This window comes from Xyrauchen texanus, chromosome 12, assembly GCF_025860055.1.
Source record: "Xyrauchen texanus isolate HMW12.3.18 chromosome 12, RBS_HiC_50CHRs, whole genome shotgun sequence".
Taxonomy (NCBI): Eukaryota; Metazoa; Chordata; class Actinopteri; order Cypriniformes; family Catostomidae; genus Xyrauchen; species Xyrauchen texanus.
In genome coordinates, this window is record NC_068287.1 from 26,176,790 (window position 1) to 26,194,449 (window position 17,660).

Sequence of the window (17,660 nt, forward strand, 5' to 3'; positions counted from 1 at the left end):
TTGCACTCCCTTGTGATATTACGTTTTCTACATGATATTGTCTTGATATATCTGACCCTCTCTTCACCTGTATATTCCTTCCATTTAAGAAATCCATGATCCAGTTGAACATTTTCCCTCCAACTCCCATCAAGTCTAATTTAATTAGAAGTCCCTCTTCCCATAGCATATCGTATGCCTACTCCACATCAAAGAACACTGCTATTACTTTTTCTTTATTTATTTGACCTTTCCTTGTTTCCTCTTCCAAATTTATCACAGGATCCATTGTGTTTCTTCCTTTTCTAAATCCACTTTGACATCCAGCCATTATATTTCTACTCTCTAAGAAATACATTAGTTTTTTATTTATCATGCATTCCATTATATGAAGTTAACAAGTTAACTAAAGTTCGGGAGCGGACCACGCCTCAACCAATCAGCTTCTGCCCGTCAACGCACTTAAACTGAACCAACCTCCTCAGCTCCGTTTGTCTCAGTTTCTCGACCAACGGTCTCACTCACCATGGATCCCGAGATTCAGATCAACCCTTCCGAATCAGACGAAGATTTATTTCGAACAAATGATCCTTCACCCAAGAAATCGTCTCAACAGTCCTCACACAGCCAAACTCCACACCGGCTGCGCTCTGCCGTTCTTATTCCTCAAACCCACGGGCATTCCCATCCAAGCTCACTGTCAGAGATTTCTCCAACCCCGACTCTATCACAGGACCGCTCTTCCCTGCTCACGAGAGCTACTATCAGAGATCGCCACAGGCACGGTCGCGATCGACCTCCTCATGAATGACCTCCTCAGCATCGCTCTCATTCATCCACCCGCAGTCCTCCACGGCGAGCTTGCGTTCGTGTTCACAGCACATCTCCAACGGACAGCATTAAGGATTGCACCGTAGCCCACCTTCAGCGAGCTCTTAAGGATAAAGGCATCCGCTTCAGCCGCTCCGACAATAAATCAAGATTATTTCAACTTTACACAGCATCCAACAACACATCAGCATCTACAAACCCGAGCCCTCAACACATCCAGCATTCTCACGCGATCCTCCCACTGTCACTCGTGACGTCACCACGCTTCCTCCACAGCGGCCTCAGCCAGCAGCATCCGCGCCACCTAGTGGAGTCCAAGCACAAATTCCAGTATTATCTGCTCCTACCTCAGATCTGTCCCAGATCATTACATCTTTCTTTTCATCCCTATGCTCACAAACAGCTTCAAATCCTCACGCACTTACATCCTTTCATCCCACCATCCATTCCTCTACCCTTCCTTCATAGCAGCACGGCTCCCGTCATTCCTAGTTCCTCTCCATCAACCTACCCAAATCAAGTTTCCTTTGCAGTATACCCTGGAAATCTACCTCTCAATGGACCTTTTCAACCTCATCCTATTTCTTCTTTCTTTTCAACTAATCCACCCCTTTTCCCCTCCCTCACCCATCCTAACTCCACCCCTTCCCAATACCCTCACATCCTGCCAATAAACAGTAGCCCATATACCCTTGCTACAGCAGCACCACCTCCTCGCCCAGCTTCATCAATTCATCGACACTCCCCAGTTTCTTCATCCTTATGCTTACAAATCCTATCAGGTAACTACACCGACCTAGCCCAACTTCTTCAGCCATCCCTCTCAAATATCAGCCAGACCAGAGAGCTGCAAACCAGTCTAGGCTTAATGCAGCTCAGCCACACAATAAATTCCCGCTCTAAAGACCTCATCCCTACCGAATTTGCTTTAGCTTCTTCAATTTTTTTAGATAATTTGCTCCGTCTATCCGGATCGAAGCACCAGGCTAGACGACTACCTATCAGTCATACTAGACATGGCTGTACGTTTTGGAGGGACAGGCTTCTACAACTACCACATTCTTTTCACCACTCAAGCAGCAGGTCGGTAACAGCAGTTCAACCAAGTATCATACTGGGGTACCCTCGACGCATTTTCGCAGCCCGCACTTCACTCTCCTGCGAGCTATGTGGAGCACCATCACATCCAGCCTCAGCGTGCACTGTCATCACACCCTTCCACTCTCAACCCTCCTCAGCATGCAAAAACTCGGTAATCAACCGACTATCTACAGCAGCCCCACCTCCTCCCATTATTCCAAAACCCCTCGATATATGCCCCACAGCTCATGTTCCCTTACCCAAAAGCATCGACAAAAGAGGACGACCAATCCTCTATCAAGGAGGCAGAATGGTATGTAACAACTTCAACCACCTCGGCTGCTCCCATTCCAACTGCAGACTCCTTCACACCTGCTCCTTCTGCGGCGCCCACGCAAGGAACTCTTGCCCCCACAACCCAACCGCTCTACCAGAATGACTACTTAAGTCTCTCAGTACACCAGTTAAGGTAAAAGCCCTAGCCACCGCCTTACTAGATCACCCCGACAGAGAGTTCATCGACTTACTTACCAATGGGTTAAAAAACGGTTTCCATCCAGGTATAGAAATACTGTCACTCATATCCAGAAAATGTTTGTTCCCCACATAACCTGCAGTCCGCACTCTCTGAGTCAGACACCGTTGACTCACTAATAGCCAAAAGAAGTCCAGCAAGGATTCATGATAGGCCCATTCAAAGAGCCACCATTTTCTCCATTCCGCGTTAGCCCCATTGGCATCGCCACTAGGAAATACTCCGGAAAAAAGAGATTAATCATCGATCTCTCTTCCCCCCACGGCACTAGCATTCCTAGTAATAATAGCATCATTCCAACCCCCGACTTCTCTATGCAATATGCAACCATCGACCACGCCATCACTCTCATCCGCAAGGCAGGCCATGGAGCATGGCTCTCTAAAGCAGACATCACCAACGCTTTCAAAGTCATGCCCATTCACCCAGATTTACTTTGGAATATTCTGGAAAGGAGCCTATTATTTCACAGTGCGCCTTGCCTTCGGCTGTAGAAGCAGCCACACACTTCTATCGAGTTTCTAGGTATCACTTTATACTCCGTCACCATCCAAGCTTCTCTGCCTCCCACGAAAATACATTGCATATCACTGCTCCTACCAAATTACTTTCTAGCAGTCAGGTGCACAAAGCAACAACTGTTAGTGCTCCTTGGTCACCTTAACTACGCCATCAGAATAATTCCCCAAGGAAATTGTTTCCTTTCCAATCTCCTAACAAAAGCAGCAACAATCCCCTCTCTCCATGACAAAGTCACTCTGGACGAAGCTTGTAAAATGGAAATGCACCTCTGGCAAAAGTTCCTATCTTCATGGAACGGCATATCCTTCTTCTATAATGACTACATCACTCAACCAGAAGACCTTCAGCTGAACACAGACGCAGTGCCTTCCACCGGCTTCGGGGGATACTACAGCGGTCGTTGGTTCGCTTCCGAATGGCCGCCCAAGTTTAGAAGCGTCGTCCAACAATCAGACGTTCCCCCATCATCCGCATTCTATGAAATGTATCCCGTCATCATAGCAGCCATCCTTTGGGGGCACTAATGGTCCAGACACTCCATACTCATTCACTCAGATAACTCGGCAGTAGTCGAAATCATAAATAAAGGCCGATCTCGTTCTCAAGCCATCATGCCATTTGTTCGCAGACTAACACTAATATCCGCCCAACACCAGTTTCTCATTCGAGACAATACCATTGCTGAACCTTTGTCTCGTTTTTCCTTCCAGAAGTTCAGAACCTTGGCTCCAGAATCAGATATCCATCCCACGCCAGTTCCACCGTTTTCAGCCTCCATCTTCAACTAAATCCACAATTGGAAGATCTTTCATACTGTAACATATTTTGTCGGTCCAGTTTTCCCTGTCCTGTTCAATGCTCTTTGCAGTTCTCTCATGCTAAAAGGGACATCTTGTCACCATTATTTTTCCTACATAACACATATTCATTCTCTACTTTTGTTCTTTCTCAACCTCTTCTTCCTTCTTCTGAAAAATTATTAGAGCTGTTTATCTTAACAAAGGCTTTTGCCATCATCACTACCTTTTCCTTTTTTGTTACTGCAGTTTTATTTTCTTCAATCATAATTTGATAGCTCAATTCTCTCCTATCACCCCCATCTTTTTAATCATACCCCATATTTCTTCAATCTGAGTTGTGTTTCCAATTAAATCACCATATGTTTTCCAGAATGTCCTTTTTGTTTGTCTTATTGTCCTCCTTACTACTTTCTGCCTGAGCTTGGTTATACTGAATCATATACTTTCGTGTTGAAAATTATGTGTTCTTATAACTATCCTAAATGTTTTATTCCTATTTTTTACTACTACCTTAGGATTTGTCATCCCACCATGGTACTACTTTCTTTTTAATTCTTCCTTTACTCTTGGGAATGGACTTTGCTTTTGCCAATATTATACCTTGATTTTGTTGTCTAATGTTTCATTGTTCATTTCAACCTCAATTTGCTTTAAATATCTACTACTTTAACCCTGAAATTTTCCCCAGTCTGCTTTCTTAAGATTCCATTTCTCACTTCTGTTCTCTGTCTTCCATGCTACCTCTATATTTATTTTACACCACAGTGGATAATGATCACTACCTATTGTTCCTTCTTGATACACTGACCAATCACATATTGCTGCAATGTTGTTTGATACGTAAGTTACGAAAGATAAGTGGTTGTAAGGTCCAGTACTGATTCTTTCCCTGTATTAACATCTATTCTTATGCATTCACCATAATTTTAGCACTCTAAACTCTTCTCACCTAACATTTCTTCAACTATTTGTCCATTATTGTCTATTCTTTCACTCCCCACAATGTATTATGACCATTAAAATCCCCACACCAAACTATGTTGCTATAATTTTGTCCCTCTATCTCATAAAATGTCCTAAACTCTAGTTGTAAAAGGGTCCACAGCAGAATGAAAGGAGGAAACGGGTAGTTACACAAACTCATTAGCTTCACAGATACGAACACTCATAAACTCGTCAGCTTCACAGACACCATGCACTTCCTTGTGCCAGCTCTCTCTCTCTCTCTCTCTCTCTCTCTTTGCTGGTGGTGTGGCTACTTATATGCCACTCTCCCCATGCTCACTGGAATTAGAGGCAGGTGTCAGATATAATCTAGCTCAGGTACAAGCACCTTTACCGCTTTCTCTATCTCCGGACGGATGCTTGACCATGCCCCCGCTGCCACACTAGTCTTTTACAAGGATCATAATAATTTACAATCATTAACTCTTTCTTTTCAACCCACACCTTTACTACCACATATTCTACTTGGTACGGTATTCCTTTCTTTATAAATGTAGCACATCCTCCTCCCCCCTCTCTTTTATCATGTCTTACCGCCACATAATCATAAAAAGCAAAATCCAGTTGAGGTTTTACCAAGTCTCTTGAATGCAAACAATCTCTGGTTTTCCTCCCCTACTAGCTACAAACTGTTTAATATCTTGTCCATTAGCTATCAAACTTCTCGCATTCCACTGCAAGATTAGCATTATTAGTACTTAGCAAGATTAGCAAGATTAGTACTATCACCCTACACATGATATCTTCTGGCTTCCTTGCATTATAAGTTCATCATTTACTTCCTTCCACTTCAATCCTATCATGTCCAAATTGTTTTCCGCCACTTTCACAATCACCTGCATTTCAGTTATATCTCGTTACTGTTGATGTTCAATCCTTGTTTGCTCATAACTGTCAGCTGTAATAAATTATAACCACATTAAAATACGATACGTAATAAAACAAGATTTAATTAATGGTAGGCCTATATTTAGCATATGTAAATTACAATATTCAATAACTGTAATAACTAAACCGAATAAGGGACAATAAATTAATAATTATTTACAGGGACGGATTATGACTTGCAAACGCAAATTTCATGGTCAAAAATAGAACATTTATTCATTTAAATATCTTATATTGTATATGTTGAAACTTGACACCGTACACAGGAATGTGCACCGTTAAATCAAGTTCATGCTGAAGAGGTAATTTTTTACATAATGTTTTCTCCCATAAATGTATACGAGTATAGATGGCAACCTCATCAAATACACATAGAAAGGATTGGTGCCTGTCACGCAAAACATGAGGTCATTGATGTCATAAAATATCAGTCTGTTTGTTTTTCCATCCAATACTCCCGGTCAGAGACTTCCATAAATATTTAGTTTATATGTAGGTTTATGTCTTACCTAAATTAAATGGTGCAACACTCAAATATTTAGTAGAGCATAAATTGTGACTTAGTGCCCATTTACGCCACAACTAGGCTAAGTTGTAACGCAACTAGGGCACTCTTTTTCGGGTTTAACTCTTTGGTTTGTTGCACTTTCCACTGAAGAGTGTTTTGTGTGCTGGATTTAAGGTGTTTCCAAAAGTTGAGGGCTCTTTTTTTTTTATATTAATGACTAATGGGTATCTACCTAGTTCTGCTCTGCTAGCATTAGTTTGAGTTTTTCTTTTAAGATGTACCTGTAGAACTCAATGTGTAGGGATTCCGTTGGATGTTTTCCCCATTTTGTATATTCTTGTTGTCTAAGAGGACACCATATTTCACTACCGTATAGCACTATTGGTAGTATTACGCTGTCAAATATTTTGCACATATTACAGTTTTTTGCAACACACTCTCATGGCGAAATCATCAGGATTTGAACGACTTTTCTAAATTTGCCTAATTCGTATGATATTTTGTGACTGTACTCGTTTGAATTCCTACAACTTTCACTACAGCCAGTTTCCATCAAAAACGTGACAATTACTTGCTTCTGCCACACACAACAGCTTCCTATCGCATTTTTATCAAGATGCCCTTCCGCCTTTGCGTTGTTCCTGGATGCGGCAGATTTCTCTCCGACTCGCTTCTGATGGCCATAGGCGCTGCCTTGTGTGTCTGGGTAGCGTTCACATCGAGGCAGCGTTTGTGCATGGTTCATGAACTCATTGTGAGAACCTGACCATGGCATCGTTGTGGTCGTGTCTTTCCTTTCTTTTTTTTCTTTTTTTTTTTTTTTAACTTGTTTTTTATTGAAATCAAAAAAAGTGCAATTCACAACACACAAATGCGATACCCTGGATGGTACAATACACATGGATACATCCCATACAATATACATGTCCATCACTCTCCTAAAGCCTTTATATTGTCCATAGAGAAAAGGAAATAGATATATATATATAGCCAGCATAAGCTTCACAGTACATAGGTATCATGGAATATACATTTGGATGGGGGACCACTGGTCCATAAATAGATCCGTTTTCATCTGCAATCTTGCTGTAATTTGTTCCATATAGTACACTTCCTTCACCTTGTTTTCCATTGAGAAATTGTGGGGGGCTGCGGTCTCAGCCAGGAGACTGTAATCATTTTTTTTGCAAGTACAAGCAGGATTTTCAAGAGATGAAAATGATAATTCGTCCTAATTTTGTTCTCAAAAATTCCCAGAATAATAAAGGATGGGTCCAGTGGAATCTTAATACTCAAACATTTATCAATTTCTTCTTGTATGTCTTTCCAATAGTTCAATAATTTTGGACAATCCCAAAATATATGAGTGTGATCTCCCACAAGACCACAGCCCCTCCAACATTTGTCTGAAGTCCCACTGAACTTAGATATGATAAAAGGGGTCCTAAAGAACCTTACTTTGATTTTCCACTCAAATTCTCTCAGCATTGGACTACTTGATATTTTATGCCCCTCTTGAAACATTTGTTCCCATTCCTCATCCGTAATTATTATATTCATTTCTAGTTCCCATTTCTCCTTTATAACTTTTGTATCCTCTGTAGCTTCTCTTTGTAATATTTTGTAAAAGTGAGAGATATATTTAGTAGTTATTGTCCCTTTTGTTACTGATATGAAAAATTTCTCAATGTCAGACGGTGGCTTTTGTAAAGTTTGCCAGTCCTTATGTTTATGTAAATAGTGTCTCAAATGTAAATATTTGAACAAGTCCTGGTTTGGGAGGTCATACATATGTCGTAGCTGCTGGAAAGACAATAGACCTTCGTTCTCAAACATTTAACCCAACAGAATCAACCCTTTTTCCGTCCAGTTATTTAATCCGGGTGCTGGGAGAAACTCAGTATTATGGTTTATTCGAATAGCTCTACATAGTGAACCGGGAAGAGTCAGTGTCTTTTTAATTTTAGACCAGGTGGTAAGTGTAGCCTGAACCCATTCATTGTTAATTTTATTTTTAGACCATGTGTCTTGGTTGACAAATGGAAGAGTATCAAGAAATATATTTTGACAGTCCCCTTGTTCCATCTTGTACCAGATTGCCTCTTCATCCCGACAAACCCAAGTGACCATTGATCTAAGTCGTGCAGCCCAGTAGTAATTTTTTAAATTTGGTATATTAAGCCCACCAAGCTCTTTAGGGCACATAAGAGATTTCAATTTAATTCTCGGACGTTTGTTTTGCCAAATAAATTTTGAGAGCCATTTGTTTAATGTAGTGAACGTGGGCATGGGGTCATGTATAGGTAATGATTGAAAAAGAAAGAGTAATCTAGGTAGAACGTTCATTCTAATGGTTTCTATTCGCCCTATAAGTGAAAGAGGTAATATTTCCCATCTTGCTAAGTCTTTCTTGATTTCATCCAATAATTTCCCATAATTTGCTTTAAACAACTGTGATGATTGAGGGGTTATAAAGATTCCCAAATATCTAAATCCCTGATTAGACATTCTAAATTTAAATCTACTCTTTACATTAGTGGGTAGGTGGCCATTTAATAACATTGCTTCTGATTTAGATTGGTTAATTTGGTAGCCCGAGAGTCTGCCATATTTCTCTAACGTTTCAACAAGTGAGGGTAGAGATGTGGCTGGATCACTGATATATGCAAGAATGTCATCTGCAAAAAGTGAGATCTTTTCTCCTATTTTTATCTACAATACCCTTAATTTCGTTATTCAATCTAATCGATGCTGCTAGGGGTTTGATGTTTATAGCAAAGAGTAAGGGGCTTAGGCAATCCCCCTGACGCACTCCTCTCTCAAGGTAGAAGAACTCGGAACAGCAACCATTTACCCTGACTCGCGATTTGGGATTTGTGTATATTACTTTTATCCATTCCACAAACTGTGGGTGAAAACCCATAGATATCAGTGTGCTATACAAAAACTGCCAATTAACTGTATCAAATGCTTTTTGCGCATCAAAGCTGATCAGCAGGGAATCTTGTTTATATCCTCTGGCCTGTGCTATAACGTTCAGAGTTCTCCTTATGTTATTAGCACTCAGGCGGTTAGGAATGAACCCCGTCTGATCCGGGTGAATAAGTTTTTTAATGTGTTTCTGTATCCTTTTAGCTAAAATACTAGTCAGAAGTTTTAAATCTGTACATAATAGGCTAATTGGTCTATATCCTTCGCACTGGGTTGCATCTTTTCCTTCTTTATGGATGACTGAAATAATGGCCTCCGACCACGAAGAAGGTAGTGTCTTTCCTTTCTTAAAGGAAATGCCACTCCAGCCGCCCCCCACGTTGCTCCTTCTTCCCACGGGATTGAGAACGACCCGGCTGGCTATTGAGGCGATTTGGGGAATACAGCGGGCGCGGTTTTGCCAGGTAAATGCCAGGTAAATGCCAGGTAAATGCCGGGTAAACAACTTAAACTCCTGACGCAACACTACTTGCTCCCCACCGCTGTGAAGCCCCACCGTGTATGTCAGAAACATATGTCACCTTTAGTGCCCCTCGCACAGAGCTTGGACGCGTGGCTTACGCTTTGTAACCTGTCGCGCTGGCTGACCAGGACCATCTGACTCGGCTACGTGATTCAGTTCGCCAGGCATCCGCCCCATTTCAGTGGCATCGAGAATACATTTACATTTACATTTATGCATTTGGCAGATGCTTTTATCCAAAGGGACTTACAGTGCACTTATTACAGGGACCATCCGCCCAGAGCAACCTGGAGTTAAGTGACTTGCTCAAGGACACAATGGTGGATACAAAGAACCAGTGACCTTCTGATTAACAGATATGTGCTTTAGCCCACTACACCACCACCCGGCCATTCCTCGGTGCTCACCGGAAGAGCCAACACCCTACGTGCGGAAATACCATTTTGCAAACTGCGACAGAGCCTGTCCCTCCAGCCAATATAGTTGGGTTGAGACCAATCTTGGACCTGCGAGTTCTCAACTGCTCTCTGCACAAACTCCCATTCAAGATGCTCACATTCTAACGTGAATCCGGCATTGAGATTGGTATCCGTGGCTTCCGAGTATTTCACTCACATTTGCCCCTAAAAATAGATATGTGCCAACCGGAATTATTATTATTATTAAATTATTTATGAGCACAGTGTGCGCTTAAAGATTACAAATGTCAGGAAACCCGCATCTGAAATAGTGATGGGTCATTTGCGAACAAGTCGGCTCTTGTAGGTGAACATTGGGAGCCGGCTCGCTTATCAGAATCTATTTATAAAAAAATCTAAAAAATGAAGATATGAATAATCAAAAGATTTCAAAATAAATAAAATATTAAATAAAATAACATAGGCCTAAATTCTCAACCGCAAACATTCGTTCTGACTGTCCGCTCAGACTAAAACCTGCCTCACCTGTTGTTCCTGTCAATCAGACACGCAGTGTCAACCAATGAACCAAAGATGCACGAGGGAGGGCGGAGCCAACTTATTATGTTGTTCAGATTGTATTTGTTTTGAATTGTTACATTTATATGCACTTTGTTTATATACATTGAAAAGTTATACTTTAAATGCACATGTGAAATAGCATCCTTCTTTTTTACATTTATTTCAATTTGTGGGATGCTGCAGTTTTGCAAATTGTTATTTATTTTTCTTTGATTTTCTCTGATATGGTGCATTATTCTATTATCAGTACCGCCGCTACCTACATGCATACTATGCAGTTTGCGTAGGGCATGAACTCCCTAGGGGGGCACCAACTTACCCTAGGATGGCACCAGAAAGTCTAGCGGCTGCCCTTACTTGCTTGCTATACGTTATTCAAGGACCCGAAAGTTTATGTTACTAGCGTAACCCCCGTTCCCTGATGGAGGGAACGAGACATTGTGTCCCCCTTACCATAACACTGTACCAAGCTGCTGTAATGGCCGAACCTTGTTCTAGGCTCCTCAGTGCAGAACCTGACTGAACAGAAGCACATCCTGCCTTTTATACCCATATGTCCGGGGGCGGGACATGCAAATTATGTTCGCCAATTTGGCATTGGCCTTTTACATATTCAGAGGTATCCGAGGCTCCCGAAAGAAGCCCCTTGTGTCAGTACAAATGACACAATGTCTCATTCCCTCCATCAGGGTGTGGGTGTTACACTAGTAACCTAAACGTTTCTTGTAAGGTTTTGAACTGAAGTTTAACAAAGTATTGAAAACAGTATGCAAACACGTACAAAAAAAATCTGCCTTTACATAAAAGTTTAGCTGATTGCTGAAAATGAGTGACAAAAGATTTCATGATTTTTCATAGATGTGGTCTTACTGAATGGATTTTGCATTAAAGCAATGAAAACTGGTCCACAGTTTAGTCCACATACTGATGTTGATGGGGGTATTACTGAGGCTGAATTGGAATCTGTGCTGCTGGCATCTAGGTTTCTTCTGGAATATCAATATTCTTGTTTTCTTTTGATTTACTGCTAGGGCCCGATTTTGGCAGATGGATGCAGTTGGAGACTAGGTCATCAGCATAGAGTACAAATTTGACTTCTGTGTGCTGCAGACTGAAGCCTTGAGCTGTGGACTGTTCTAATTGTAATCCGTCCATCCATCCGTCCGTCCATTGCCAGAATGCAACCACTCTGTCAACCTTAGCAACCACTTACTGTAATAATGCAATGTCTGCCTGTTTGAGTTATGTCTCTCTATCTGACTGTCTGTCTTTTCTGTCTGTCTTAATGTAATGTCTGTATAACCTCCAAACTTCAAACTTTTAACATCAAACTCTACTTATCTAATCTAGCTTTCTCCACTCTATTTTCAAATGGCTCTATTATACGAATATTAGTTCATGTTGCATGCACTGCTTGTCTTATACACACAGACTTTCAACAATATTAATGTCTAAGGATTGTGAGACCATTTCAAAACTCTAATCTTTTGTATATCAAAGTAGTTTATGTTTGAAGTCATATACCAATTACTATTATTTATTAAAATAATTTTAGAATAAAGAATTTACAGTTAAAGCAAGCATATCCACTGGACTAATAAAAACAATTGTGTAAAAATCTGGAAGAACTCTCTGTGAAGGCCTTCACTGAGTTCATTCAGCAAGCAGTCACATATATGAGGCTCTGTATTAGCTGGGCTCTACAGTGAAGGAAGTCCTCTCTGAATGTGGAAAGAGTCATGCTGTGCCAGGGTCACAAAAAAAGATGAGTTTGCAAAGAAAGCGACATCCATGAAGAAGCTCTCTGTTTGGGACATTTCTCTCTTATGTGTGTCTGGGATATCAAAAAAGCCTCTGGAGGTAATGGTGTTGTCTTGAGGGCTTGGTTGTGCTCTGTCCAAAGTGCTCTGAGTGCTTAGTTTATTTATTCCTGCTAATTTTACACTATGAGGTCAGTATGAACTTGAAGCGATAATAAAAACAATGTCAAAGGCACTCTGAATTCTATAATACGTTTATCAGTTGTAATCTGATTTCAGGATCGGTGTCACTTTTACTGTCTCACAGCCTTCATTGGTCCCATTCTCTCTTCCAGCAGGCATTGGAAATGCCCAATGACACCTTACTCATGCACAGAGAGTAACCTCACCTCACTAATTGCACCCTATGTGTTTTTATGCCCTGTATGCAAGAACTATGCTGAATACAGTTATGATACCATTACCTAAAAGCAGGAAGATTATATAAAAAGCCATCAATATGAAATATTTATTTACAAAATAATAATTCCAAAATATAAAATCGGATAAAATATAAAAATCAAATGTATTTATATAAAAATAAGAAAATTCTTCTTACATAAAGCAGAATCTAACTTGCTGGTTACAAAGAACAAAATCAGTAAATGCTTTAATTGTAATATAGAATAGAATCCTTTATTTTGGTCACACATTATACACACAGTTTTTTTTTTTTTTTTGCATATATATATACAGTGAAATGTATTAGTTTTCACATATCCCAGCTAAGCTGGGGTCAGAGTGCAGGGTCAGCCATGATACAGCACCCCTGGAGCAGATAGGGTTAAGGGCCTTGCTCAAGGGCCCAACAGTGGCATCTTGGTGGTGCTGGGGCTTGAACCCCTCACCTTCTGGTCAGTAACCCTGAGCCTCAACCACTGAGCCACCACTGCCCCTTAATCCCCTATATATTGTTCCGTAAATTTATTTTGAATGATCTTACAAAACAAGATTATAAGTAATGGGGGCGTCTGGGCTGCTCAGCGAGTAAAGACGCTGACTACCACCCCTGGAGTCATGATTTCGAATCCAGGGTGTGCTGAGTGACTCCAGCCAGGTCTTCTAAGTAACTTAAAGTTGACATACTTTTGTTTGGTTCCCCTTAAATTTAATTCTATAACTTTGCCTAACACTCCTAAATTTAATATGGTGCATAATTTGACCTAAATAAAATGTGGACTTTGTTTGTCTTCTCTATATGCATTGTGTCCCCCTTAAATTCCCCATGAATGAGAATTACCCTGTGAGCTAATCCAGAAAGCATTCAGCTAAACTCAGGACATAAGCTGTGACTAAAGCTTCCTAAACTTCCAGAAGGAAGAGCAGATTTGCTGTGCCATGACCACTCATCTATATTTAACACAGAGATATATTTACATTTGACACAGTTCAGGCCTATGACACACATTTCGCAACTGTTGCCCAAAACCAATACCAGTTAATTCTGAAACAGGAATGAACTAAGGATCAGGTAAATTCTTGAATTTGAAACATGCAATTAAAGTAAACAATATAAAAAATATAAACAAGGTGTAAGAATATACGGTTCATTTATTCTTAAATAGAAATGCAAATTCAATTTCTACCTTTTTTATATTTATTTACTCTATCAATATTTAATTACATTTACATTTATATTGGCCTCGTCAAGCCCAGTAATTTTAATCTGTTATTGAAAAGAATAAGTCTTTTTAAAAATACCAATCTTTTCCAATGTAATTTTTGCTACAAAGTGCAAAAATATTGACAGTGAGTAATATGGTGTGACGTAGTTAGGTCTGACATAGGCTAATTTTACAGCCAACTCTGTAATGTTCAACCCCAAAACATTCTGAATGAACAAAAACTGGTGTGTATATGTGTATATATATATATATATATATATATATATATATATATATATATATATATATATATATAGTACATGTTTGTGTATATGGGTGTGTGTGTGTGTGTGTGTGTGTGTGTGTGTGTGTGTGTGTGTGTGTGTGTGTGTGTGTGTGTGTGTGACTCTTCAGATTTCCTAACCCTTTTTGGGGGTTGAATATTACAGGGTCGAATGTCAAATAATTAATATCGGCACAGGTGGCACAATATCCTTAGAATGACCCATATACTTCAGATTAATTTTAGTATTCTTGATATATTTGAGTTATTTTATGTAAAATCATATAAAACTTGAAATACAATGAAAACAGCAAAGACAGACTGAATCTGTTATTTAAAAAAAACAAAAACATTTTAGACTGTTTTTTATTTTTTGTTGTTTAGTATGCTTGTGAAGAAGCAATTTCAACATTAGGTGGTGCTATTAGCTAAGTATCTAAGCATGACTCATCCAAATTTACCACATCTCAGACCTTCCCACTTCTTGTGCAGCTGTCTGCGTGTAGAGGGCGTTTAAGCAGTTTTATGAGGCTGTAGCTTTTGGATCTCTGAGATATGACAATGCTTGAGAGAGGGGAGGGGGGCAGTATAATAACAGCTTGCCATAGACATATTCACGATCAACCATACAGACTTGATTGAAATGAATGAAAAAATATGAAAACCATTAGCATTGTTTACCGAATCACATGATACAGACCAGGCACATTACAGCTGGCATGACAACCAAATTAGCAAAACACACACACACACACACACACACACACACACACACACACACACACACACACACACACACACACACACACACACACACAGTAGTGTTTCCATGTTTTATGGGGACTTTCCATAGACATAATGGTTTTTATACTGTACAAACTTTATATTCTATCCCCTAAAGCTAACCCTACCCCTAAACCTAACCCTCACAGAAAACTTTCTGCATTTTTACATTTTCAAAAAACATAATTTAGTATGATTTATAAGCTGTTTTCCTCATGGGGACCAACAAAATGTCCCCACAAGGTCAAAAAGTTCGGGTTTTACTATCCTTATGGGGACATTTGGTCCCCACAAAGTGATAAATACACGCTCACACACACACACACACACACACACACACACAAATGCATTTTGTAAATATATATATATATATATATATATATATATATATATATATATATATATACCTTTACTGCTACCACACCAAGATCATATGGGCCTTCTACTGGTACTATAAAAACTTTGCTTTTAGTACATCCCAGCAGGGAGGGTTTTTCCCTCTGTTCACATCAGAGCAAGAAAGGAAATCTATTAGTCTGACAGCTCCCCCAAAAAGCCTGGCCGCAGCCGGTCCCCTGAGACCTTCCAACTGACAGCTTGCTGGAGGAGGGAGGGAAGTGATGGGGGAGAGACAGGGAGATTGGGAGACCGGAGCGGAAGTAGCAGGGGGGTGGGTTGGGGTAGGAGAGTGTTTTGAATTGAACTGCAATTAGCTTTCAAGATTATCTTTTGAATTAGCATTTTCTCTGAACCTGTTCAGATTATAAACACTGAACTGACAGCACAGAGCAAGTGTTTCATCCTGACAGTCGATGTAATGGTGCTGAGACAGAGCAATGAACTAATGTTACTCTTTTGGAGGCAAGGTCATAACTGTAGGGAGTTAGCGCTTAACCTTCAAGGACTACATGTAAGGGCTTTCTAATACTAAAAGACCGAAAAGAGAAGGTTGCGAGAGAGGGAAGGAAGAGACAGAGATAATTTTATCATTTGCAGCAGTGGATGAAATGACTGAGATAGTAACACTGTTTCTCTGTCAACATAGGTCATGTGTCACCGCACGCTGTTGGTATGGCATGCAAAGCAGAGAAGCTCTAAGAATTCCCTGTAAAAAAACATCACAGTATTTTACAAATATAGCTTGATGTTTACAGCTTTTTTTTGTGATTGAAAAAGAGGCTGTGAAAGATAATCTGTTCAGTGGGTTGTACTATTTAATACATTCGTGTCGATCGTTCACTGACGAAACATTAAAAACATGGCATGCCAAAAGAACTCTAGTTGACAAAAAACTCTGTGATAATTATACATGATATAGAACATTTAGATCCCAATACATTAACAGACATTTTTCCATATACAATAAAACTCAAGTTTTAAACTTGAGTGTTATCTGCTTTTGTGTTCCACAGAAAAAAGAAAGTCATAGAGGTTTGGGTGAGTATATAGTAACATAATTAAAATTTTTGGGTGAACTGAACTTTAAGCTGAGAATAACTTTTGAAGCCCACTATTAGGTGATTTGAACATGCACTACAATGAAAAAAAATGGAAGGGCTCTATTGAAAATACTAAACCAGTACACTTGAAATCAACTTAATACATATATGTTTGAGATGAGAACATACTTACATATTGATCACATTGCTATGAAATTTTCAGATGGATTCAAACAGTGTTCGCTCAACTTGATTTTTACTGCTTGACCAATTAACTTATTTCATATGAGCTAATGTAACACAAGAAGCCTACCCCAGTGCAGGACAGGACTCAACTTGTGGTGATGGGGTGGTGGAGGTTGCTGTGTTAGCACACTGAAACAGCAATGTGATAGATTGTGAGCAGACTTTAAAAGCAATGATGTATAGCTGCTAGTCTTCCCACTAGAACTACGCTACACTTACTTTCCATTTGGATTAAGAGGAGTTTCTATCTTGTTTAGTTTGTAGAGGTTACTATTGTGGAGAAGAGTGGAAAAAAATGGTTAGCTCGAGGTTGTGTACATTATTACTGACAAATCAGTGTGAGTTAATGTTCTCATGAAGCACATATTGAGGGTTTGTCTGTAAAATTACTATTCGGGGATCTGTAAACTTTTAGCATTGTCATACTTGTTATTCAGTACAAAATGATATATATATATATATATATATATATATATATATATATATATATGCTATGCTAGCTAGCAACAAGCTGGGAGGTTCATCAGAGTTTGATTTTGTGGAACCAATGTTCACAATTAAATTCAGTAAAACCAACAACTAAAAAAAATTCAGACAAGTTAGAGAAGGAAAAAGCAAAAAATTATAGAAATGAATACATGCTGTGGGAATAAGAATGGAAAATGTAATGTACCAAGAGAGAAGAGCAAACATCACAAAGGTTAGAGTGCAGATACACAATGAATGGGAGGCAGCTGTTTTCGATTTTATATTTCTAAACTTCAAAGTCTACAGTTCCAAAGAGAAACTGAAAAGGTTACAGTCCCTCTGCCAGAAAAAGAGCAGACTGCCTTATCTCAAGAGCTGAGAGTGAGGTTTACGTGAGAAGGCTGGCCACGAGAGGAAGTAAAATGTGTGAGAATGGCACTCACCACAGTCTCATCT

At 39.7% G+C, this 17,660-nt stretch overlaps 1 pseudogene; it reads left to right on the plus strand.

Moving 5' to 3' along the window:
* Positions 1-1,826: 1,826 nt before the first annotated feature.
* On the plus strand, positions 1,827-3,735 carry LOC127652330 (uncharacterized; annotated as a pseudogene).
* The last annotated feature ends 13,925 nt before the right edge of the window (positions 3,736-17,660 follow it).